A 24,518-nucleotide genomic window follows, 5' to 3' on the forward strand; every position below is an offset into this window, starting at 1 on the left:
CAAGCACTCACACACTCACTCACATATCCACACAATCACTTACAAATTCAAATACTTAATTTGTGTCTGTCATATTGTCCGGAAAAAGACTAAGGTCGATCTATGCAAATTCGTAAGAAAACTCAAGTTACAAAAATACTATGCCACACAAGTAAGATGGAGCTCACCGGCAGCAACAACAACAACTACGACAGGAACCAATCTACCACTATCAGACATGCAAATTTTGTTGGATTTGAGACGTTTAGAATTTGCAACAGGAGGAACAAGTGACAACATTTCAGAGGAAGAGTTGATTTCCCATATGGGCCTACAAGTGAATGTAGAGGCAGTTAGTCCATTTAAACCTCTTTCTAACTTTATACTGAATCTACCTAGAGACAATCTGGATATCTTTTCGGATTTGATCACAGAAGAATAAAAAAACTACAAAGAGCTTCACACAACAAAGGAATTAATCCAAATTGTCAAAGACAAGCCTATGATAACTTGGTGAAAATGTTACAAAAATTCTCCATTATGGTGATTCGAAGTGCAGACGAAGTAGGTAATGTAGTTTTATGGCCTAGACAACAATACATCAAAGAAGCAATGTTGAAATTAGATGATACTGATTGCTACAATAAAGTAAATGGTGCGGAAGTAAAATGTACACAAGATATCTTTCTGAAAAAATGTAAAGAATGGCACGGCATGGGTCTGTTATCACAAGATGAATATACTTTTTTGAGAAATTATCATTCGATAACACTGATGGTGAAGCCACTTTATATGACCATTTGCATTCAGTTAACGTTTTTGGCGCTTGTAGAAGGGGGTGTATCACGGGCAATCGGTGCTTGCTTCCCTAGGCCCACGAGAGTCCCCAGCTGCATCAAAGCTGAGCAGGAACACGACCATCTGTAGGGCCTGTGAGGGGCCTCATCACACAAGATCCGCAGGGGCCAAACTGCTAACACTGTGACCCCCAACACATCTTGTGGCAGTGGTGTGACCGCCAGAGGCCCACCTGGAGGGCTGACATGATGGACCTAATTATGGCCTGTCCGCATATCCACCAGTCCCTGCCACACCACTTGTGCTCCGCAGAAGTGCTACCACTGGGAGTCACACCAGGATTTACTAAAAGCCCTACAGTGCCTCATAAGTGATTGGACAGTACATTGGAACAGTGGTCCCAATAAACAATTTATGAGCACACAAACTACAATAATTACAAAAATGACCAAAATTAAATGGAAGAAATATGGTATACTTAATGAACAGTTAATCGCACAGAACATACATTGGTTCATAATATTTGTTTCCACAATGTCAAACAAGTACAGTGCCCCAGGAGGAAAAAGGGGGGGGGGTGAGGTTATTGTGGTTGAAGTGAGGATAAGAGAGTGAATAAAACAAAGTGTGAATCACAAAATTCGGAGACGTTTCCTGTGAGCAGCGAGACTGTAATCAACGGAGCTTTTGTGCCCGACTCGGAGATTATATCAGAATTTAACAGTATTCAAGGCCCGGCTGATTAATCCGGCATGGCCTTTCTTCTCTTCTTCATGGATTGATATCCCCTCAAGTGACTGTTCTTGCTCTTCACTCTGGAGCCTATGCGTCCTCACTCTCTCTTCCAGCACTCGGTTACGGGCTTTTCGCGGCCTTTCCTTTCACTCCTGTCCTGAGGAAGACCCCGGCGTAAGGGACCAAACAACCTACCATTCTCTAGGGGTCGGCTGAATAGTCAGAAACCAGTCCCAGGATGCTTGTTTGCGGTCCAGGGAAGACATGGCTTGGCAGTTCGGGCTGGACTGTTCCCATGAGGCACAGGGTCAGACTGATTTGCATGTGGCCATGTCTGATCTGGGGTGGCGGAGTGAGCTAAAGAATGATGATGGATTAAACCCAGATCAGTTGACTGCCGGTGAGTGCTTGCAATGTTCAACAGTCTGTCCGTCATCCCCTTTGGTTTTGCTTTATTATACATGTTAAACCTGGCACCATTGGCGTGGGTCTCCCTTTTATTTTTGCTGTTGCCTCATGTAGTTTTGCTGGTGTTAGATGCTTTGGGCACTGTGCTACTGCTGTCCAGTGCCACAGTGCAAGTGCTCCCTATTGTAAATTGATGTATTAATCAGTGGTTCCATGTTTGGCTATTTGGTTTACTTGTCAGACTCTAGTACAGTGCACTGAGTGTGCACAGGGCGTGTAAATCCAAATGCTGCTGGTGGGCTTGCAGCACTGGTTGTGCCACCCACAGAAGTAGCCTTGTAAAATGTGTCTAAGGTCTGCCATTCCAGAGCCTGTGTGCAGTCTGGTACTGTCATGCTGACTGGGCAAGTGCACCCGCTTGCCAGTCCTTAAACCTTCCCTTTTCTTCATATCAGTCACCCCTATAGTAGGCCCTAGGGCAGGGTGAATTGTATGTATAAGGTAGGACATGCCCTGGTGTGTGTGGCATGTCCTAATAGTGAATTACAGTCATTTTCGTGTTTCACTATTGCAAGGCTACCTGTTCTCCATAGGCCAGAATGGGCTGTTAGAATTATTACATTTTATAATCCTGACTCAGAGAACATGGTAGAAATTCGAGTTTAGTATGCCTCGACTCAGAATGATAAAATGCATCTTTTAGTGAAGTTGGTTTTGATATTCTGTGTTTGCAAATACCACTTTTAGAATGTAGGTATTTGCTTGCCTAACCTTTCAAGCCTGCCTCTGCTAGGTTGTGTATTCCTTGACTGGAGTTTTTGAGTGACAGAGCTGGGGGATTCCAAGAGACAGGATGAGTCAGCCCAGAGGTGAATAGAGAGATCTGCATCTAGATGGGAGGGAGGAGTTGCACCTGAACCTTGAATAGGGCTGTGCCTGCCTTCCACAATGCTGGCTCCACCTCCTGGGGTGTGGCTGATGTATCTGCCCTGCACAGTGAAAGAAGAGAAGGAGACCTGTCAACAAAGTGCTCCAGGACTGTACTTGCCTTCCACAATGCTGGCTCCACCTCCTGTGGGGCATCTGATGTTTCTTCCCTGCCCTGTGAAAGAAAAGGAGAAGTCTGGTAAACAGAGTGCTTCAGAACTGGTTTGGATTGGGCAAAGGCCCCCCTCCCCTCAGAGAACAAAGGATTTTGGGGTATAAGTATTGGGATCCTGATCCCCAAAAATTAGATCATTTTTGGACAAACAAGAAGAAACCTCTGCTGTGTAGAGGAACCTGAAGAAACTGAGGAGAGACTATTCCTAAGCTGAAGTGCTGCTTAGGGGATTGGCCTGCAGTGGTTGCCTTACTGCCAAAGAGAGGAGAAAGGAACTTTGTGTACTTTTCTTTCAACCTGTGAAGGATCTCCAAGGGCTTGGAAAAGAGCTTGCCTCTTGCTGAAGTCTCAGGGACAACAGACTTCAACCCCCAGCTCTCCAGAGTTATTGTGGAAGTGCCTGCTGCTGTTTTGGGCCTTCTGAGGAACTGCGTGTCGCCGTCGCTGCTGCTGCCGCCGCACTTCTGAACAAGGGTGTCGCCGCTGGAGTTGTCGCACTGCATCGCATCGAGAAAAGCGCCTCGCAACGAAGAGGAAGCGTGTCGCTGCTGCCTGCCGTCGCACTCCTGAACAAGGGTGTCGCCGCTGGAGTTGTCGCACTGCACCGCATCGTGAGAAGAGTCTCGCAACAAGGTATAGCGCGTCGCTGTTGCTGCTGTCGCACTTCTGAACAAGGGTGTCACCGCTGGAACTGTCGCAATGCACCGAATCGAGGAAATCGCCTTGCATTCCAGAGAAGCGCGCCGCCGTTGGAGCTCCTGCCGTTGCATTTCTGAACAAGGATGTCGCCGCTGTAGTTGTCGCATTGTGCGGAAGCTTCATGCATCATGGGAGAAGAGTGTCGCAGCTGAAGCTGCTGCCGTCGCACTTCTGGACAAGGGTGTCGCCGCTGCAGTCCACGCATCGAACCGAGAAGTTCTTGCATCCCCGGAGAAGCATGCCGCATCTGGAAGATCGTCACTTCTTTATTTTTTCTGAACTTTGCCGCATTTCCCTCGCTGCGACATTGCTTGTTGTGTAAGCGCAACGCATCGTAAGGTACATTGACGCAAAGTGTTGCATCTTAAAAACTGAACTTAACTAAGCTAAATCTACCATCTTAAAGTAATAGTATTGTGTATTTTTGTAGTTTATGGTCTTGTGGTAAATCTATATAAAGTATACTTATTTTTTATATAAAACCTTGTGTGGTGTCCATTTGTAGTGTTGTCACTGGGTTACCGTATGTGGTCACAAATGCTTTACACACTGCCTCTGAGATAAGCCTGTCTGCTCATGCCAAGCTACCAAGTGGGTGAGCAGGGGTTATTTAGGAGTATAATCCCCTTATCCTGACTAGGGGCAAGGGTCCCTATTTGTCACAAGTACCTACCTGTGCCAATTAGAGACCCCCAAATCTAACAATACACAAAATGCAAAGGGAACTGTGCAGGCTCTGACTATGGCCTTCGCTACACCAAGCATATAAAAGGTCCAACCCCTCCGCCCAGGCTGCCTCGCTCTTGACTCGTCCCCGGTCTCCGCTTCTCCCCAAGCCGGTTTTACCGGCTGGACTTGGACTTTCTCTTTCACTTTTCAGATGTGTTTTTCGAATGTAGTCGAAAGCGACCACTGGCAGAAAAGGGTGACAAGAAAAGGTGACCGCTGCTGCTCTGGGGGAGCGGAGCTGCCTCTCCCCCGGGACTGGCCTAATCTCACAGTGCGCAGATCTGCAGTCGAGGCCGGGTTTGACTGGGGGTGAGTGCTTGCAATGTTCAACACTCCGTCCATCATCCCCTTTGGTTTTGCTTTGTGTGCCCTAAGTTGGCAGGGTATGCCCAGACATGGGTCCTTTGCTCACTTTGCCACTGGATTCAAGCTAGCCTGGCTGATGACGGCTGATTAGCCAGAAACCGGTCCCAGAATGCTTGTTTCCGGTCCAGGGAAGACATGGCTTGGCAGTTTGGGCTGGACTGTTCCCATGAGGCACAGGGTCAGACTGATTTGCATATGGCCATGTCTGAACTGGGGTGGCGGAGTGAGCTAAAGAATGATGATGGATTAAACCCAGATCAGTTGAATGGGGGGCGAGTGACTGGTTCCTCTCGCCTATAGGTTCCTTTTGAATTGCCCTTTTGGAGTGCCTTGAATTGGCTGTCCAATACATCATCCTGTCCTGATGAAGACCCGTTTCTGACTTCTTCCATTGATGCTGATTGTCAGGGTCGAAACGTCAACGGTTTTTCTGTACATCCATGTCTCAAGATGCCCTTCTAGCAAAAAACAATGTAATTCAGTTATTAAGCTAAGGGTTATTGTATTTTAATTTGAAATTGGATCGTTTTCGCTTTGCTTTCATTGTAAATATATGTACAGAATCTTGTCACCATTGTGTTTAAGAACACAAATCTTGTCACTTTGTCACTACACTCACTATGTCACTATAATCACGCCCACATGCGCCGTTTTTATCTAATGAATTTCCGGTCAGCCGTTTACACATATAGTTTTGTCGTGTTAATCTCTAACCCTATGTATGACTAATTGAAAAACATAGAGTAAAAATGTTACTTACTTTGAGAATAATATTCACTCTCAATCTTTCTTGCCTTGTGTGTGTTCATTTTTCACTTGCATTTTTATTTCAACCACCTTGCCTAAATACAAAAACTAACAAAGAAATTGTTGTCCACCCGACAGAACCGATTGTTGTCTATAGTCTCAGGAAACTAACCACACAATCTCTATGAACACCTTGGCCTAGAGCAAAAAGTCATTGCTTGGAAACCACTTAGCTTTGGGGCTTCCTCAGCGTATCCGGCCTTAAGTCTATTAACAAGCACCTGGCAGCTGAGGGGGTATGAAGCATGTTACATTGGAAGGCAGTTTATGTGCAATTTCTACGCGACAAACCATGGAATCTCTTGGAACCCAGGAGAAAGGTAGTGGTTGGAGTGGGCGCACACTCTTAGTCGTGCATACTATAATGCATATAAGGTGTCAAGATGTGATATCAAGAAGATATACGCGCAATCAGTCTAAACGCCGGACCTCCAAAGAAATGTGAAACACTATACATAGCTGCCAAGGTTTTGGATCTCTATGTGTGACATTTTCATAATTTCAGTGTAATTATGAGTGACATTTCAGTGACAATGAGTGACACTTTCTCGCAAGCAAAATCAAGCAATGAAGACGAGGAAAACATATAAATATCAGAAATGATACCCATTTGAGCAACAAGAAACTCCAAGATCTTAAAACTGCTCCAAAGCACCAGAAATGGAGGTAGTAATCTAGTGCCCTTGTAACCTAAGAGGTGACCACCCAACAACATCATCCATGAACAGTGAGTTACATCATAAATGCTAGTCTCCTTAGTGAGCACCCACTCTGAAACGCAGCTGCCTGATCGAGCCACTCTGCCATTCATGCGTCTGACACACATTCAGGGTGGCTGCTACTTACTTGTTCAACACTTTGCAGCAGGTGCCATGACTGTGTCTGCAACTGCCCACCTAATATTACCAAATGTTTGTCCCCGATGTAGCTCGATTGGTCAGTGTGCATTGTTTACGTAAGGAACAATGTAAGGAACAATGAAAGTCTATCAGCCAGGAATTTCACATATATTTTGATGTCAAGGTATGATAATGTTATTTGTCCGTTAGATCATCTTTTCATAGGAGATCTCTATCTGGGTTATGCAGGACTGTAATATCTGTACCATACATGGTTTGAGTCACTATTCCCATATTGGCATGTTTTAAAAAAACCTGTGACTGGTAATGTATAAAATGATTCGACATGGTGTCAAAGTCGATGCCTCTCGATATGGTAACACACAGTGCACATAAACGTAAGTGAGAAGAATGAGTTAAAATTTAAAATAATAGTAACATTACTTTGGCTAGGGCAAAGACTGCATTCTTAAAAATGAAAGTAGATATTGTTATGCATGTTCTGCAGTTCGTGAAACAAAAAACAATGACCGTAATATGCATTTTTTCCTAGGAAGCACGGCTCCGTAAAATATACAGGATCTAAGTTTTTCATACCATAAAACTTGTAAATCTTGTCAACATTCGATTCCGAATAACTTAACCAGGTACTCCAGTAAAAAATCTGCTCCAGTTCCCCAAATCAGCTCTCCGTTTCTTGCAGCCTGCACACATTTTATTTACAAAGTGTACACTTATTACTTACCATGTCAGGCTCTGTTTCCTTTTCAGATATAACCATTCAAGGCAGGAGCCAGGCTCCTCTGGCCCGAGCAACTGACTCCCGCGGGCATCAATCATTTTTAGGTCTCGCCTGTCGATGCGCATGCGCATCGAGCAAGCGAGACTATAGGGGCTCATCTACTCTTTATCTAACTTGCAAGGAATCGTGGCGATTCCTTGCAGTGCCCGTGACTTTTAAGCTCAATGCGCATGTGCATTGAGCTTAAAAGCGCGTGCACAGCCGCCCGCATTCCTCCGACACCTTTGAAGTGAAGCTTAGCTTCACTTCAAAGGCCCGGCTTCTTCACACCCACATGCCGCTCTGCCCCGCTCCGCCCCCTCCCCTGAGTCATCCTGCCTGCCCCTTCCCGCCGTGTCGCATTTCTCCTCCCCCCTCCCCTCTCTTCCCTCCAGCTGTACGCATTCCCCTGGCAATCCAAATTGCTGAGGCAAATTATTGCATTTCTATCTTGGTGGAATGTTCATCCTGTAATGGTGAAATGGCGGGACAATGCCGCCTGTTGATTATAATGGCTCACACTCGCATGTGTTTGACTCGGGGCTCCGCTGGTGCTGAACGGCGCCTCCGCTGGGGTCATTTATCCTGTTTAAACGAAACACGCAACAAATAAATAACGCAGACTAACCCTTCAGCTGCCATTAAGTTGTTGCTCTCTGGCGTTTCTCGGCAGTGCGAACTATTTGTCGCGAGGCTTAAAGTTAACAGCTTCTGTCAAAACAGCGACGTGAGTTATGGCTTCCTCCCGTAGCTTTCTCTCGCACTATACATTTACATTCATGCCACATTAGTTGGTGGTGATGGAGGGGACGGCAGTGAATACCAAATGAAGCAAGGGTGACTTTAAAATGACGGCCTTTAAAACAAGCTTTGGCAAAGCCAATAGGTTTCACCTCTCCGAGTGCTATAGGCATTGTCAATGTAATTGCTCACTCTCGCATGTGTTTGACTCGGGGCTCCGCTGGTGCTGAACGGCGCCTCCGCTGGGGTCATTTATCCTGTTTAAACGAAACACGCAACAAATAAATAACGCAGACTAACCCTTCAGCTGCCATTAAGTTGTTGCTCTCTGGCGTTTCTCGGCAGTGCGAACTATTTGTCGCGAGGCTTAAAGTTAACAGCTTCTGTCAAAACAGCGACGTGAGTTATGGCTTCCTCCCGTAGCTTTCTCTCGCACTATACATTTACATTCATGCCACATTAGTTGGTGGTGATGGAGGGGACGGCAGTGAATACCAAATGAAGCAAGGGTGACTTTAAAATGACGGCCTTTAAAACAAGCTTTGGCAAAGCCAATAGGTTTCACCTCTCCGAGTGCTATAGGCATTGTCAATGTAATTGTTCATTCTCGCATGTGTTTGACTCGGGGCTCCGCTGGTGCTGAACGGCGCCTCCGCTGGGGTCATTTATCCTGTTTAAACGAAACACGCAACAAATAAATAACGCAGACTAACCCTTCAGCTGCCATTAAGTTGTTGCTCTCTGGCGTTTCTCGGCAGTGCGAACTATTTGTCGCGAGGCTTAAAGTTAACAGCTTCTGTCAAAACAGCGACGTGAGTTATGGCTTCCTCCCGTAGCTTTCTCTCGCACTATACATTTACATTCATGCCACATTAGTTGGTGGTGATGGAGGGGACGGCAGTGAATACCAAATGAAGCAAGGGTGACTTTAAAATGACGGCCTTTAAAACAAGCTTTGGCAAAGCCAATAGGTTTCACCTCTCCGAGTGCTATAGGCATTGTCAATGTAATTGTTCATTAGCTATGTGTTGTAGTGTGGAGTGGAAGTATGTGGGTTGGCCTGGAATCGTTTGAGTGTAGTGGAATGTTGTGGCGTGGATTTGTGACAGTCTCTGCTGAACACATGCAAGTAAAATCTATGTAATACACATATCTAACATTTAAAGAGTTTTATTTTTACTTTACTACTGAGTTTGGTTTGTTTACATTCTAAACCTCAGGCATGGCTTGCGTGTGACAGCAGTGCAGTTGAAAAGCAAAATGCCCAAGGACGGCAGAGGTATTATGAGGAACAGGAAGGAACAGGAAATAGTCTGATATTTGCTTGGAACTTGTGTTATTTTTTAAATTATTAAATTGGTTAAAAAAAGAAAGTAATTGAAGCATTAAGCGGGCTACGTACTAGTGTGATTAGCGTAGTCAATACCACATAATCTCAAAGAAGTGAATTCAAGACCTTCCAAACACAGTATTTTTGCACGCCTGTATAGCATCTTCTCTCTCAATAGACTAACCTTTTAGTTACTAGATGATTCCATGGCCTCAAAGCCACTAACTTCCTGCCCAGAGCTTTCCTTTAACATATTGTGTTACTTGTTCCACTACAGTTAAACCAAGTGAACTAACATGTGAAATCAATACCCTGAAAAGGTGTACCCCGGACTGAAGATAATGGTGACATGGAGTTTCTGGTAACCTTAACCATACAAGTTCTGTTCCAATTTCTTACATGCCCCTTGAGATTCATCAGGATTATGTGGGCAACGTTTTAGATAGAGAGAAGTATTTATGGTTTGTGCTGCTCCCTAGCTGCACACTCTCGCCGGGTGCTGTGTCTTTGTACATAACTGCAGTTATAAGGCCTAAACTGTGGCCTCTAGGCACGTTGCGCCACTAGAATCCTTAAAACGGTCAAACGGCTTTCTAGTGAGCTTTATGAAGTTATGCAAGGAAAGGCACCCCTCTTCCTTTCTATTAATTAGGCATGCACTTCAGCCGCAGTAAATGAGCACGGAAAGCAATGCGCCGCTCTGCCTACAGGGGGCTTCTGCATGGTGCTGTAGGTCATGCAGACATTCAGAGCCACCATTTTCGCCTGCATCGTGGCACAAGTCAGGTTGCAGGTTGCACTAGCGTCTCTCTCTCATTGTGCAGGAGCACACTCACAGAGCACGCGAGTCACGTGGGAAGAGAGCAGCTGCAGTGGACGAAGCCACCGCTCCCATCCCTTCACTCCTTGTCTGCAGGAGTTGCCATCCCACCCTCACCCACCCTCACCCTCACTCTCACTCACCCTCACTCTCACTCACCCTCTCTCACCCTCAACCCCTCACCCTCACACAGTGCAATAGGTCTCGGAGCATTTGAGTTAGAGCTTTTAGAATTGTTTATGGCTTTTTTTATTTGTAATTCTTTAGCATTGGCTACAGGAAACAAAAATGCTAAAGATTTACAAAAAAACCCCATAAACAATTCTAAAAGCACTAACTCTAATGCTGCGAGACCTATTGCATTTCCAATGCTTGTTTCTGTTTGGCGCCCACCTCCTCAGTCCACTGCAGGATAGTCCGCTCTCAGTTGGAGGCCTGGTCAGTGTGACAAGTCTGTCCAGTGCTGGCAGCCCCGGGCTGCTGCACAGCTGGGTGACGCTCAGGCACAGAGTGCGCTAGAGAGAGACACTCGGACACCAGGCTCAGCAATTTCGGATTTGCAGCACGCGGCGGCCATCCACTGTGCGGGCGGCCAGGTTGATGCAAGCAGCAGCAGCGCTGCTTAAAGAGAGCAATGATGGGGCCACAGTGCGGGCGGCCAGGTTGATGCAAGCAGCAGCAGCGCTGCTTAAAGAGAGCCATGATTATGATTGTGGCCTGGTCTGTGCGCAAACTCAGCAGCTCAAAATCTTGTCTGCAGCAGGACATGACGTCACCCCGCAGCGACACGGCCGGGCAGCCAGATTTATTACAACCTGACAGGCAGAGTAGCGCCGGGAATTAAGATACATTGTAGCAGAGCAGTGAGCTGCCTGCCAGCGGCCCGTAGCTTAACTGCGGGCACACCAAGCCTGCACGAGCTGTGTGTGCAGGCCAGGGGCGACGTGCTGATAGCTGCCACACACTTCAGTTTAAGGCAGCACTTCAGCAGACACATAATGTGGAATGCATCATATGCGTGACAAAGCATTTCAGTGCGGTGATGCGGACCACCACACTGAAATGCCTTAATGTCACACCTGATGCGTGATACTTGGCAGGACTGGCTATATTGCAATTAAAAGCTGACTGGAACTCTGCCCCTCCTTAAACCCACAGCGATGTTCACAGTAGTCAGATTAATACAGAAGTGACAGAAAGTGCTAGCTTTGTTTTCCTTCCACTGTGCAGCATGCTTTGAGCAGGACCACTAAGGCGATGAGCGAGACAAATGCCAGACCCTGCGGGATATGGTAACTACATTAATATGCGTTAGTGTAACACCAGATGAATGGTACTCGGTAGGACTGCAATAGACTCGATTGAGGCTGGAGGTTCCCGATCTTTCAAGCCAAATACGGCTTTACTTTGGCTGTCTCCTGCCTGAAATTGCCTGTGTTTCAATAGTAGTCACTGGCGGAAATACTGTCTCCCGATTCTTTTTCTTTAATCTCCCACTTTCCTCTTCTAAATTGTTGGCATGTATGAAATATTGCTATTTGTTTCAAATCTACTTTGAGTTGAGTGATAAATAAAAAATAAGGCATCATACTGGGCTCGGTGACCTTAACAAAGTGAAAACGTTCGGCAGGGAACCCTAAGATTTTTTTACACTCCACATTTAGTACTAATAACTTCACAAAGTTAGCAGTCTAGTTCTTTTTTAAGTTTTCGTAGGCCGTTCTGCACTAAAGCCTGAGTCTCCGTCACTGATACATCAATACGCATGCGCATTCACAGAATTGTTACACATTTGCAGCAAGCGAGAGACCAATATTTTGGTTCTATTGAGTCAGCGCGCATGCCCGAAAAGCCCGCATGTTACGTAGAGTGTCCTGCGCTTACTAGGACTGAAATGAAGTGGCGTGCTAATACGCATGCGCGCAATGGGGCACATGCGCAGTGTTGACGCCGGGCATTGACATATGGGGAGCTTCAAGTTACGGATCAGCGGCCGCAGGGGAAGAATGGAGGCGCCTGCCCCGGGGGCAGCACAGCCAGCACTGCCCGGGCGCGGCGGGGCCCGGTAGCGAGGCCTGGTGAGTACACAGATACCTTATCAGCATCCCCTCCCATTGCGTTTAACAGCATCAGCACTGCAGGCATGGGACAAGCCGCCAGCCACTTAAAGTTTATTTACCCACATCCCAGCTTGAGCTGCAGTGTACAGGGATGGGTGGGCGGGCCCTGAATATTTAACATTTCATGTTTACTATGCGCTTCACTTGGGCGCGCCCTAAAATAAACTCTAAAAGTAAATATTTTCACCCCCAAAGGGCCCTACCTCCAGCACAAAAAGTTATTTTTTTCCTCAAAGTCACCCAATTCTCACACTCTCCCATGTTTGGTTTTGTGAATGAAGCCTCTGTTCCCGTTAAGCTGTACATATTTTGGCACATACAGATTTGCAGTTGCAATATTTAACGAAGTAGCAAAGCTGGGATTAAAAAAACCACATATCCATCTTTCAAGGTCAACAATGTAGCCTCCATGCAGCATCTGGTATCTACTATTGCAGTGTCTGCTTGATTTGCATTATGCATCTGTAGACCTGCATTTACCTTGAGGAAAACAAAACTACGTGGATATTTCTAGCCATTTAAGTCGATTTAGAGCAGTATGTTATTCATGCCTGGAAAACATCCATGCCAAATGGACGCCAACAAAAAACTTGTGGTATCTCTGTACCCATGCACGCACGCAAAGCTTTCAGAGAAGCGAGTTCCTCAGGTTATTTTGTGTTTATGGTTGGAAAACTAAAAATCCTTGAGTAATTCAGAATCTGTCTTATTGTGGTAACATTGTTTGCCCCTGGCTTTAGTGAAGACATCAAAATAGCCTCATAAGAGTTCATGTTTTTCAGAAGCACATGGACCAGACCGGGGAGGGGGCAAAATACCCATAGACTGGCGTCACTTGAATCAGCATGATTGGTAGCCCGTCGTCTGTTATATTACCCATATTCTGACTGTCCATCCAGAGTGCTTAGGTTTACGGTGGCAGGGGAATTAAACAAATGGATAACCTCCTATCTCAAACACTCACTTAAAGTTAATGTCTGTGCAGTGAAGCATCATCATGTAAGTGATGACTGCTAACCTCAGGACACACCCTCAAATTGTATGTTTTACAGTGAGTCTCTTTGAATTCCCAAAAGTAAACATCCGCAGGCGGATAATCCTCTCACCTCCAGCACCCTTTAAAAGTTCTTGTTGACGTAGAATCCGCCTGGCAGCAGGCCTGTTCCTAATGGACTGGTTACTCTTACCACCTCGATCATGCTATGAACGTTCCAGTGTCCAACAAAATCTCCTGAACTAACAGCAGCAAGACCACTAAAGACATGGGTAGACCTCCTTAGATAAATACAAATGTTGTACATACGACCTACATTAAACTAACTGGCAGCTGTAATGAGCTACACCACGACTCCAAGCCTAAAGCCGTTGGAAAAATAATTGGTTTACATATCGTCCCCATTGTAGTTGCAGAACAAGAGTAATTGATGCATCTTAAACTCAAACATACCCAGACTACCTTCTCACTCAATATACATTTGGACTAGCAGTTTGTAAAAATGTATAAAGTTAATCTTAGCAAAAGCTCTACTGTACTGTCAGTATCGCTTTTGTTGGGTGATATTTATATCATGGGTCTTGCTGTTTCAGTGCTTCCAATTTCCTATGTTTACGTGTGTGCTAAGTTTTGGTGTACCATGGCCTATCTCTGAGAGTTCTGTGTTCTCAATATTCTTGTGCCAAGTGGATTGTAGTTGAGGATAGACAAAAGGTAGATGAAGTGAGCTATGTAGGACATGTTTTAACTGCAGGAGTTGGATGCACCAGGATTCATAGACACACTGTAAGTTTCTCTCGCCTTGTAACCCATTGTACCTCCAAATTGAACCTTGCAAGACATTACCAGAGGAGATGATCTTTTATCTCGGGGTGGCTGGGAGGGGGAAGGGAACAGTTGTTCAACACAAACTTCTGGATGCTGTATCTGTGTTGCATTTGTAAATGCTAGAGCGGTTGTTTGTATTAGCAGTTGATACGGTTTAGGAGCAGTCCTGTCACAAATTGATTAGTACACACGTCCTGTGTTCTGAATCCAGCAGCCCACAAATACTCTGTCAGTCACTTGTCTACATGGATAATGGACAAATGCAAGTCCTATATCTGGGAATTCAAATTCAAAATTTCTCGCTGAGCACTCAGAAAAGATAATATCCTTATGTCAAAGTTGATCCATCAGTAATAATAGTTACAAGTCCATTGCAAATCCTTTTCAAGTCAGACACCAGAGTTCTTTAGTAATCGTGATGTAGATCCACTTTATTTATGGACTTCAGACTTCACAATTCTTAACACAATCTGCAGCCAACACGTGTTTCGTCGGGCATCAATCTCATGCCTAATCAACTTCCTCAGGGCTGCAATCCAAAAAAATAATAGGAACATAATATAATATACCTCTTTTTATAAACTGTCCAGAGTAAATACCGTTGACAAAAGATTTTTTAGATACTTAAATATAAAATCACCACCTAAGTAAAAAAAGACATAGTTCCCTCATAAGTGTAACAAAGTGATCCTGGTATATATCCATATTGTGACTCCCGGTGTCTCATTTTAGTTTACAAAACATTCAGATTTTAAGCCAAATTTAACAATTCATATATAATCAATAAAATGTACCTATATTCAATAAGTCTTCATTCCAACATTTTCTTTATAGTGAAGGTTCTAAAGGTAAAACCTGAAATGATATAAGGGCACTCCTAGTCCCGACCCAAATGCTCGTGTCCGATGTTGAGAAAGGTCACCAAATAACTCTACTTACTATCACTCATATCTGTTATTAATCTCCAATGTTCATATACAGTTCTGGCTTTCTGTAAACTCAATATATATCTTAAAATCTGTCAATATTAAGGAAACAGCTATTAAAAATCTATTAGCTTTTTTCGTTAGACAATTGCAGACTTATTAATTCTGTTAACCACTCACGGTAATTAACAAATGGTAGGCTTCTAACTCCTCAGCTTCTAGCACCAAAATATATTAGGCTTCTTAGGTAGCTGCCACTCTCTAATTAAACTGTAATGAGAGTATAACATTCAGTAATACAAACATAAATCTAATGTCGCTCTCTTTTTAGCAATGTATTCAGTAATGCTCACCCTGTTTTGGGTCAGAAAACCTCTATTGGTAACAGACCCGTAAATCCCTTATAGTAAATCCAAAATCGAAAATCCACTAGTCCGTATCTATAAGTAAATAACAGGTTACCTACTTATTTGGATGTTTCTCTAACAGATATTTGACGCTGTTATACTTGAAGGAAGGTTTGAGAGTTTAAAGATAACTATTTGTGGACTTTGAAAAACAAAGGGTTTCGATATTCGGAGTAGGTAAGCCTAACTCCCTAGTGGAGACGGGAATTATGAGGTTAACTTTATGCATATTTGATTACTCAACTGTTAACAATGTGATGTTATTTACTTATAGATACGGACTAGTGGATTTTCAATTTTGGATTTACTATAAGGGATTTACGTGTCTGTTACCAATAGAGGTTTTCTGACCCAAAACAGGGTGAGCATTACTGAATACATTGCTAAAAAGAGAGCGACATTAGATTTATGTTTGTATTACTGAATGTTATACTCTCATTACAGTTTAAATAGAGAGTGGCAGCTACCTAAGAAGCCTAATATATTTTGGTGCTAGAAGCGGAGGAGTTAGAAGCCTACCATTTGTTAATTACCGTGAGTGGTTAACAGAATTAATAAGTCTGCAATTGTCTAACGAAAAAAGCGAATAGATTTTTAATAGCTGTTTCCTTAATATTGACAGATTTTAAGGTATATATTGAGTTTACAGAAAGCCAGAACTGTATATGAACATTGGAGATTAAGAACAGATATGAGTGATAGTAAGTAGAGTTATTTGGTGACCTTTCTCAACATCGGACACGAGCATTTGGGTCGGGACTAGGAGGGCCCTTGTATCATTTCAGGTTTTACCTTTAGAACCTTCACTATAAAGAAAATGTTGGAATGAAGACTTATTGAATATAGGGACATTTTATTGATTATATATGAATTGTTAAATTTGGCTTAAAATCTGAATGTTTTGTAAACTAAAATGAGACACCGGGAGTCACAATATGGATATATACCAGGATCACTTTGTTACACTAATGAGGGAACTATGTCTTTTTTACTTAGGTGGTGATTTTATATTTAAGTATCTAAAAAATCTTTTGTCAACGGTATTTACTCTGGACAGCTTATAAAAAGAGGTATATTATATTATGTTCCTATTATTTTTTTGGATTGCAGCCCTGAGGAAGTTGATTAGGCATGAGATTGATGCCCAACGAAACACGTGTTGGCTGCAGATTGTGTTAAGAATTGTGAAGTCTGAAGTCCATAAATAAAGTGGATCTACATCACGATTACTAAAGAACTCTGGTGTCTGACTTGAAAAGGATTTGCAATGGACTTGTAACTATTATTACTGATGGATCAACTTTGACATAAGGATATTATCTTTTCTGAGTGCTCAGCAAGAAATTTTGAATTTGAATACCTAGAAATTTTGTTCAAGGGAATTTGGGGGAGTGAGGTGACCTTCCCTGTCTTGCTTTTGAGCACCTACTGTGATTTGTTAATTCATTACTTGAGCCAAATTCCTGCAGAGCGCCCACTGAGCGCCCACTTTCTAGCCCTGTTACCTCAACTTTAATTTCCTATATCTGGGACTTTGTAATTCGCACACACTGCACACCTTCGGCATTTATACAGGGTGGGTGGGTTACATGGGGATATGTAGGTCTGTGTGGCTTATTACAGTGGAGGAACGGAGAAGAGTTTTATCTCGGGGTGTCCCATCTACCATAATAGTTTGTCAAGATATGCTGGGCAAAAGCAAAATGGTTAGCTTTTGCTGAGCTGTCTCTTTAAGATGATATTTTAATTAGAGGGAGAAACGTTTTCTCCCCCTGTGTTGTTATGGAATACATTTTGACTTTTGGAAATAAGGGTTTTCTGGGAATGACCGTGAGTAGACTTAGAGAACGTGGCCTAACGGCTAGGGCAGTCGACTGCGGAGCTGGGGAACCGCGTTCAAGTCTCGGCAGGGACGCTCAACATTCTGTGATTCTGTGCAAATCACTTAATCTTCCCGTGCCTAACAAAAATGAATGTGTCTGTATGTAACATAACTGGTGCTCATAGAAAGCGCTCTGATATCTTCAGGTCTAGTTTGCGCTATTTAAAACGCCACAAAAAAAATTATATTGAAAAATGATCATAAGAGGCACCTTCTGATACTTGCTAATTTTAATTTTTCTTTATAAGGCCTCGAGAAACCCATGAGATCTGTTTTCGGATTCAGGTCAGTGTCCCTGTACATGAGCATTGGAATTATCCTAAATAAATGTTCAGTGACTTAGTGCAATAGCTATGTAACACACAAGAGAGTGGACATGAAATATATGTGAATATAATCAAAGGGGTTTATAGCAGTGCACATTGCCTGACATATGGCTATTTTCCATCTTCCTCAAACTTGGTCCATTCTAACATTTCCATTTTAACATCAAGCCAGAAGTAAATAGTTCATCTGCATGCTTAAAAAGTAGTGTGGAAACTATATCTTCGTTAATAACAGAATCTTTGCCCTGAGAACTGTGTTTTCATCAGAAAAGAGTGCAGAAGATACAGCAGTAAATTACATTTTGTATGTGTGTGTCGTGATAGCAGAAGTAGAGTAGCAGCTGTCGAGAAGGATGTAGACAAGCTTTCATGAAGAGTGCAGAGTGTGGAATTTCCAGACGATATCCAAACAAGACTGAACCATAAATCTGCAAGGATATCAAGGAAGGACAATTTATGACATTGGTTACATGTAGGCTGATATTAGGTTTCAAGATTGGCTAATGAAGATTAAAGTCTATGTAACTACTTGGGGACCACCTGTTCTGGTGTGTGCGCACCAATATGATGAGGTATGATCATCAATCCAAGAGCATGGTCCTAAGTCGTGCTGATGGTATGGATATTTTGACTAGTGCAAAAAATTATTTCCAGGGAAAAGTGGGCACTGTGAAATGGTATGCACAAAAAATAGTTATGAAGGAAGGTGCTGTCCCTTTTGGGTGCAAGCTGAAGAGAATACTGTTTTTAGTAACAAAGGAAGTAAGCTGAATGATCAAATATGTGGTTTCAGATGGTGTTATCCAACAATTGGAAGCCTCTGGTTGGTTTTCCCCTATTGTTATAACAGAAAGCTGTTGAGTTTCTGTGTGGACTTGCTGTATCTCCACCAGAATATTGTCATGGACTCTTTTTTTTCCCCCTTCATTTTTCCTTTTCTATTCTAAACATCAACTTGATGGTGCTATAATTTTAGGGCACTAAGTACTTCTTGAAGTTAAATTTGAGGAGTGATTACTATTGGATCCAGCTTAATCAGGATTACAAGGCCCTTACTGCATTTATCACCCCAAATCTGTCTTTCAAAACCTACATATCATTTGGCTTGTGTCTTTCAGACCATGCCTGAGGTACTGAAATATTGAAGTGAAGTGGTCTTCTTTCAAGATGATATTCTGGTTTTTGGCACACTATATATTAATATAGTGAGGCATTGAAGTTGTGTTGGAGAGACTTTCGGAGGCCTTTATGACCTTGTGTAAGGAGAAATATAAATTTCTGCAACAAGAATTGGAGTTTTTGGGCTCCTTCGTCTCTGCTGATGGAAGCAAGCCATAAGCAGTTTTGGTCAGTGCCATTTTGAATGCAGTTACTCCCATTGATAAAGGCCAGCTCTGGTCCTTCATGGGCCTGATAAACTATTACTCCAAGTTTGTGCAAGATTTTGTTAGTAAGACAAAAGACATGCATATTTTGTTGAGAAAAGGGGTATCGTTCTCTTTTGGCGTGAACCTTGGCAGAAAACATTTGATGCCATTGATGTTGCAGAGCCCGGATAGTGACCCCGTTCGATGTCCACAAGAAAACCAACATCACTGTAGACACCAGTGTGCCCACTATTGGGGCAGTATTGTCACAGGTACATGCTAGTAGAGTAATGACTGTATCTGTGCCTCCCTATCATTGACAAATTTAGAAAGGAATTATTCAGTAATCAAGAGAGATTTGTAGGCGTCAGCCCGGGGTACAAAGTACTCCTGATGGATACCTCTACCCAGGCATTAAACTGGATCTGTAAACTTTCAGTAGCCCTCCTACATCAGTAGTGGGTGTCTGCGCCACACAGGTAACGGTAACACCATTGTGGCATCACTGGAGCCAATAATTGCCGATCTCAGTTTCCTAGCATTCGTTCCTTTTTTCCACCCCTTCGACTCTGATCCAGAGCTCGCTGACTATCAAGAGTTTTCTCACAAATCTTCCTGGTTCAGTGCTAATGTTTCCCACCCCCCAAACGTTTGGGCTTTCTGCAGTGTCTGGATTCTGTTGTACAGATTTTCATTATTGGCCCTCACTCCAATTGTAGGTGGTGCTTGAGTGCCAGATCATAATTCTTGTTCCGGTTACTTCTGCCTCAGTGTGCACCCCAAGGCTATTAAGGAGAAAGAGGCTAAGCTGTTCATGGCTAGGGCCCAGAATTAACTTTGAAGTCAACTTAATTATAGGGTTTGAATGAAGTTTGCATCCCTTTTTCTTCGAGGAATAAGAAGCATAAGCAACAATGTTGTGTTTCTTCAGATAAGTCTCCTAATCATCCTCCACCTTGTGAGGATTCATTTTCAGAGCCATAGTTGGAGCCTGTTAGTCCGGCGAACCCGGGACAGCTGACTCCTCTGATGTCTTCCTCCAGCACTACATCAGCCGATGTTTACAACTCTGGGCTCTAATCCTGCTGCATTTCACAGCAATGTTCGACCTATTCAGTCAAGCGGTGGTCCTCTATGGGACGCCTACGGGCCCTATGGGACAATATGAGGGTCCTTGTTTAGCTGCTGTACTGGTTTCTGCTGGGTATTCTTAAACAGCAGTCGGTGGGATTTTTGCCACCTCTGCCTTGTATTGTGCTACCACCACAACCATCAGTGCTGCCACTGAAGCTGTTGGCCCTGCCCACAGTGCCAGACTAAAGCCTGCTGACTCCAGGCACCATCCTGTCAGCACCAGTGCCACAAGACCTGGCTCCACCAGAAGATACACTGGCTTTTGTTCAGTTCATGCATAAAGTTCCGCCTTTGGAAGATGAAGCCTACAGGCAATGCCAGAGAGCTCCAACACAACACTGGTAAACCATACATGACCTATTGTTCTCTAACTCTGATCCAGTGAAGGTCCATGATACTCATGACAGTGATGACTGGTAGTGGTTGTCACCTGATTCTGTGGACCCCTAGGACCTTGGGGTTGCCTGTAGTGTAGATACATTGCTAACACTAGAGATGGAGTTTCTTTCTGGTTCAGCTCTTCCTGAAATTTCCTAATTACATGTTGTGATCAGAAAAGCAGCTGAGGTGTTGGATTTACCCATGCTTGCTGTCACAATAAACGCCAGCCTTCTTACTGAGGTATTTCAGAAAGCAGCACAAGCAACAGACCTCCACCTACCATTTAATGAAGCTTTTCTGGATCCTAATATGGCAGGCTGGGAGATACCTTGCCCGCCCCAGCAGATCTGGCTACATACCCTTGTCCTGAAAGTTTGGCATGGGCTTCCTGTTGCCCAAAGCACATGTCAGGGGCTTGTAGAATTACTCCCACGGACAGGGTATCCAAATGATTGGAAGCATGGGGTAAGAAAATCTTTTGTGCTGGGATTATAGCCTTTAACATTTCTCAATTCCCCAAGCCTTTTGAAAAAGTACATGCATGCCCTTTGGGACAGGTCCCTGCTAGTTATCCCACAACTACAGGACCATCTCAAAAGCCATTTTACTGAAGTGAACAAGGACATCCAGGATGTTTCAAAGAATGCATTTAAAATGGGCTTGGGCACTACTGACTTGATTGTGTGAACCATTGAAACTTATGTTTCTCTCTGTCACCATGCATGGTTGTGTTTGTCTGGTTTTTCTTCAGATGTGTGATAAATGCTGATGGACTTGCCTTTTGATGGCACTAAAAGTTTTGTAGATAAAGCTGATTCTGCCCTTGTATACTGAGCTACGGCATGTTCTATGGATCTCTAGCCACCACTTAGACTACAGACAGTTTTGGACGTTTTACAGTTTCTATTGTGGCTTTATATTCCTCCACCTACAGTCTGGACAACCCCAGCGGCTACAGTGCTATAATCCCTTTCTCAAGCAATACAAGGGCAGAAGCAAAGGATGTGATACCCACCAAAAAGTCTCCTCCTCTTCCTCCTTCACTGCGCCACCAGGGAAGCAACTCTGGTTCACCTTTGCCAGAACATCAGGTGCCAGTGGGAGGTGTGTGTCCTCCTTACTACAAGCATGGGATGCCTTTACTTTGGATCAGTGAGTCCTACAAAATGTTGAAAATGAGTATGCCCTACTCTTTCAATAGCAAAAAGAACAGATGATGGGCAGAATGCTGAACAATGCAAACATTCACCCCCTAGTCAACAGATCTGGGTTTAATCCATTCTTTATTTGCCCACCACCCCACCCCAGTTTGGACCCAGCCATATGCAAATCTGTTTTGACCCTGCCCCTCATGGGAACAGTCCAGCCTGAACTGCTAAGCCAGGTCCTCCCTGGACCAGAAACAAGTATCATGGGACAGGTTTCGGGGTATCGCCCCATATCAGCCAGGCTAGCTTGAAGCCAATGGCGCAGTGAGTGAGCACTGGACCAATGTCTGGGCATACCCTTCTCACTTGGGGCAAAAAAAGCAGAAATAACAAGTGATGGACGGAATGCTGAACAATGCAAACATTCATCCTCAGTCAACAGATCTGGGATTGTTCCCATAGGGAGCAGGTTCAAGACAAATTTGCATGACAAGGTGTGAAACCCTTAAACCGGTCACAGGGTGCTTGTTTCCAGTCCATGGAGGACCTGGTTTGGCAGTTCGGGCTGGACTGTTCCCATGGGGAAAAGGGTCAAGGCTGATTTGCCTATGTCTGGGTTTAAACTAGAATGCCGTGGGGAGCAACAACAAAAAGATGGATTTAGACCCAGATCGCTGTATTGGGTTGAATGTTTGACATTGTTCAACATTCTGTCCATCAATTGTTCTTTTTGGTCACACTCTGTCAAAAGCCCACCCCCTCCTCCCCCCTCCCCCTCAACACCCTGAATCCACTCTGTCAGCCAACTGTGTGAAGGGCCATCTCCATATCCTGCAATAAGATGTCAGTCTTGCTAAATACAAGGAACGTATAATTGGTGCCAGAGCCTGAACTTGGGCAAAGGTGTTACACCAGATACTTCCTTGTTCATAAGAACAAGGAAGAAGGGTGGCAGTCTTTATCTGATCCTCTACCTTGCGGTCTTGAACTTTTTCCTCCACAAAGAGACGTTCAAGATGCTATCCTTGGCTTAAGTTCTTTTGCCGCTTCAAGCGGGACACTGGATGGTTTCATTTGACCTGTAGGACACCTCTTTCCTGATGCAGATCCTGAACTGCCTGCTTTTTGTGATGAGGTCCACTCACTATCAGTTTGCGGTACTTTCGTATGGTTTACATTGGCACCTCAGGATTTCAAAAGATGGTAGTGGCACCTCAGGATTTCAAAAGATGGTAGTGGCAACGGCTCACCTCGGTTGGTCGGAAATCTCCATTTTTTCCATACCTCAACAACTCTCTACTCAAAGCAGTCACAGTAGATGGTGCTGCATCACTCACATTGAACATCATTATTAGTGTTTGATTTGTGCTTTTCTATCAATGTTCCCACATCCCAGCTGGAGCCCTAACAGCGCTTCCTGTTCATATGGGCAGTTCTGCACATTATCTCGCTTTGAGCCTTTCTTTCTCTTAAAAGAGTCTGAGATATTCGGGATATGTGTCACTGGGATCATAACTGGGATTCCACCATGTGTTTCTCTTCATGTAGACCCAAGAACTCACTCTCCTTCTTTTGCAAGACACGCCACACTTTTTACTGGACCCCTTTAAACCCGGCTTCTCGGGCTGAGAAAGTCTTTGACGTAAAACCAGCAACTTCAGGAGAGATGGCTTTCGTCTTTTACTGTGAAGAGGATCCGTGAACGTTGCTGAGGTAGGACGAGATGACTGCCGCTAAGGAACAGAGACCCCGTTTCTGGAGGAACCCTGCTGAGGGCGGACCAGCTAACGCAACATAGTAGAAGAGGCCCATTGAGGGGGAGAGCCCAGCTTCTGGAAGGAGCGGACGCTGCCGGTTGGCTACAAGTACCAGCCACGCTCCAGTAGGAGCGTGGTTCACAGGTGTGTAGCCGCTTGAAGGTCTGGGGAGGAAAGGAAAACACAGGAGAAAAAACCCTCTTGTGGGTGGGGAATAGACAAGACGGGCACAGTAATTTAAACCTTGGCCTTTCTTTCCCTTTTATTTGTTTTGCTTCTCTTATGCCACACTGAAACTCACTAAAATTGTGGGTTGCACAGTCTCTACAGTACTTTGCTGCACAAGTTGGTTCTGTGATTTTGGGCACCATAACTGCACTTGGGTGATTGGAAAGTCCCGATAACAAACAGGATTGTTAATTACCTGGCATATGTTTTCTTTCTACCGAGAGGAAGCCAGAGACTGTTTGACAGACCACTTTGCTGAAGAAGAAAAATCCTACTGCCCGAAGAGGAATTGGGGCATTGGCTTATTGGTTTTCCATATCTTTGCCTGAAATAAAACTTGTGGTATCAGCAACCCTACGGGCTCATTGCTGTACTTTGCCTAAGGCACTCCTCCCCTTAGTTCACAATATGATTCTAATATTTATTGAAAGGGGCTGTATACCAGCCCTAAAGGTTTCACGCCTGCTAGATCTACTGGGTTCCTATAATTTCCTGGTCATGTCTGCATGCTTGGAAATTCACAAAAAGAGGACGAAACCATACAACAACGGAGACCCTGCTGTAATACACTTTGTCCGTGCCTCTGTCCTAAATAAATTGTTAGAAAATGGTTGAAGAAGTGAGATAGAAGGGAAAATCAATAGATTTTTGTTAATACTGCGCTCACCCACTATACAGTGGCATGCTTCATTATAGGGCCGCTAACAACGCCCAGCTGCAGACCAACACACTGGGCGGAGCACTGATTTTTTTTTGTGTGAGGAAGATAAGGAAAAGTTTCCCTGATGAGGGATCACTGGTGCAGAAGGAAAGTGAGATAAAACTGCATAAGGAGGTACCATCTGAACCCCTGTATTATTGGTCCACCTTGACAGGATTAAAAATC

The 24,518-nt window shown here is 44.1% G+C and overlaps 1 protein-coding gene across 1 annotated transcript in view; it reads left to right on the plus strand.

Annotated features, from left to right (window-relative positions):
* The first annotated feature begins 12,054 nt into the window (after nt 1–12,054).
* The window catches only part of TJAP1 (tight junction associated protein 1), a 475,927-nt gene continuing 463,463 nt past the window's right edge, over nt 12,055–24,518 (plus strand). The window contains exon 1 of the mRNA XM_078647440.1: nt 12,055–12,212. The gene's annotated coding sequence lies outside the window, so the exon portion shown is untranslated. The remainder of the gene's footprint in view (nt 12,213–24,518) is intronic.

The sequence above is a fragment of the Lissotriton helveticus genome, chromosome 6 (assembly GCF_964261635.1).
Source record: "Lissotriton helveticus chromosome 6, aLisHel1.1, whole genome shotgun sequence".
NCBI classification, from domain to species: Eukaryota; Metazoa; Chordata; class Amphibia; order Caudata; family Salamandridae; genus Lissotriton; species Lissotriton helveticus.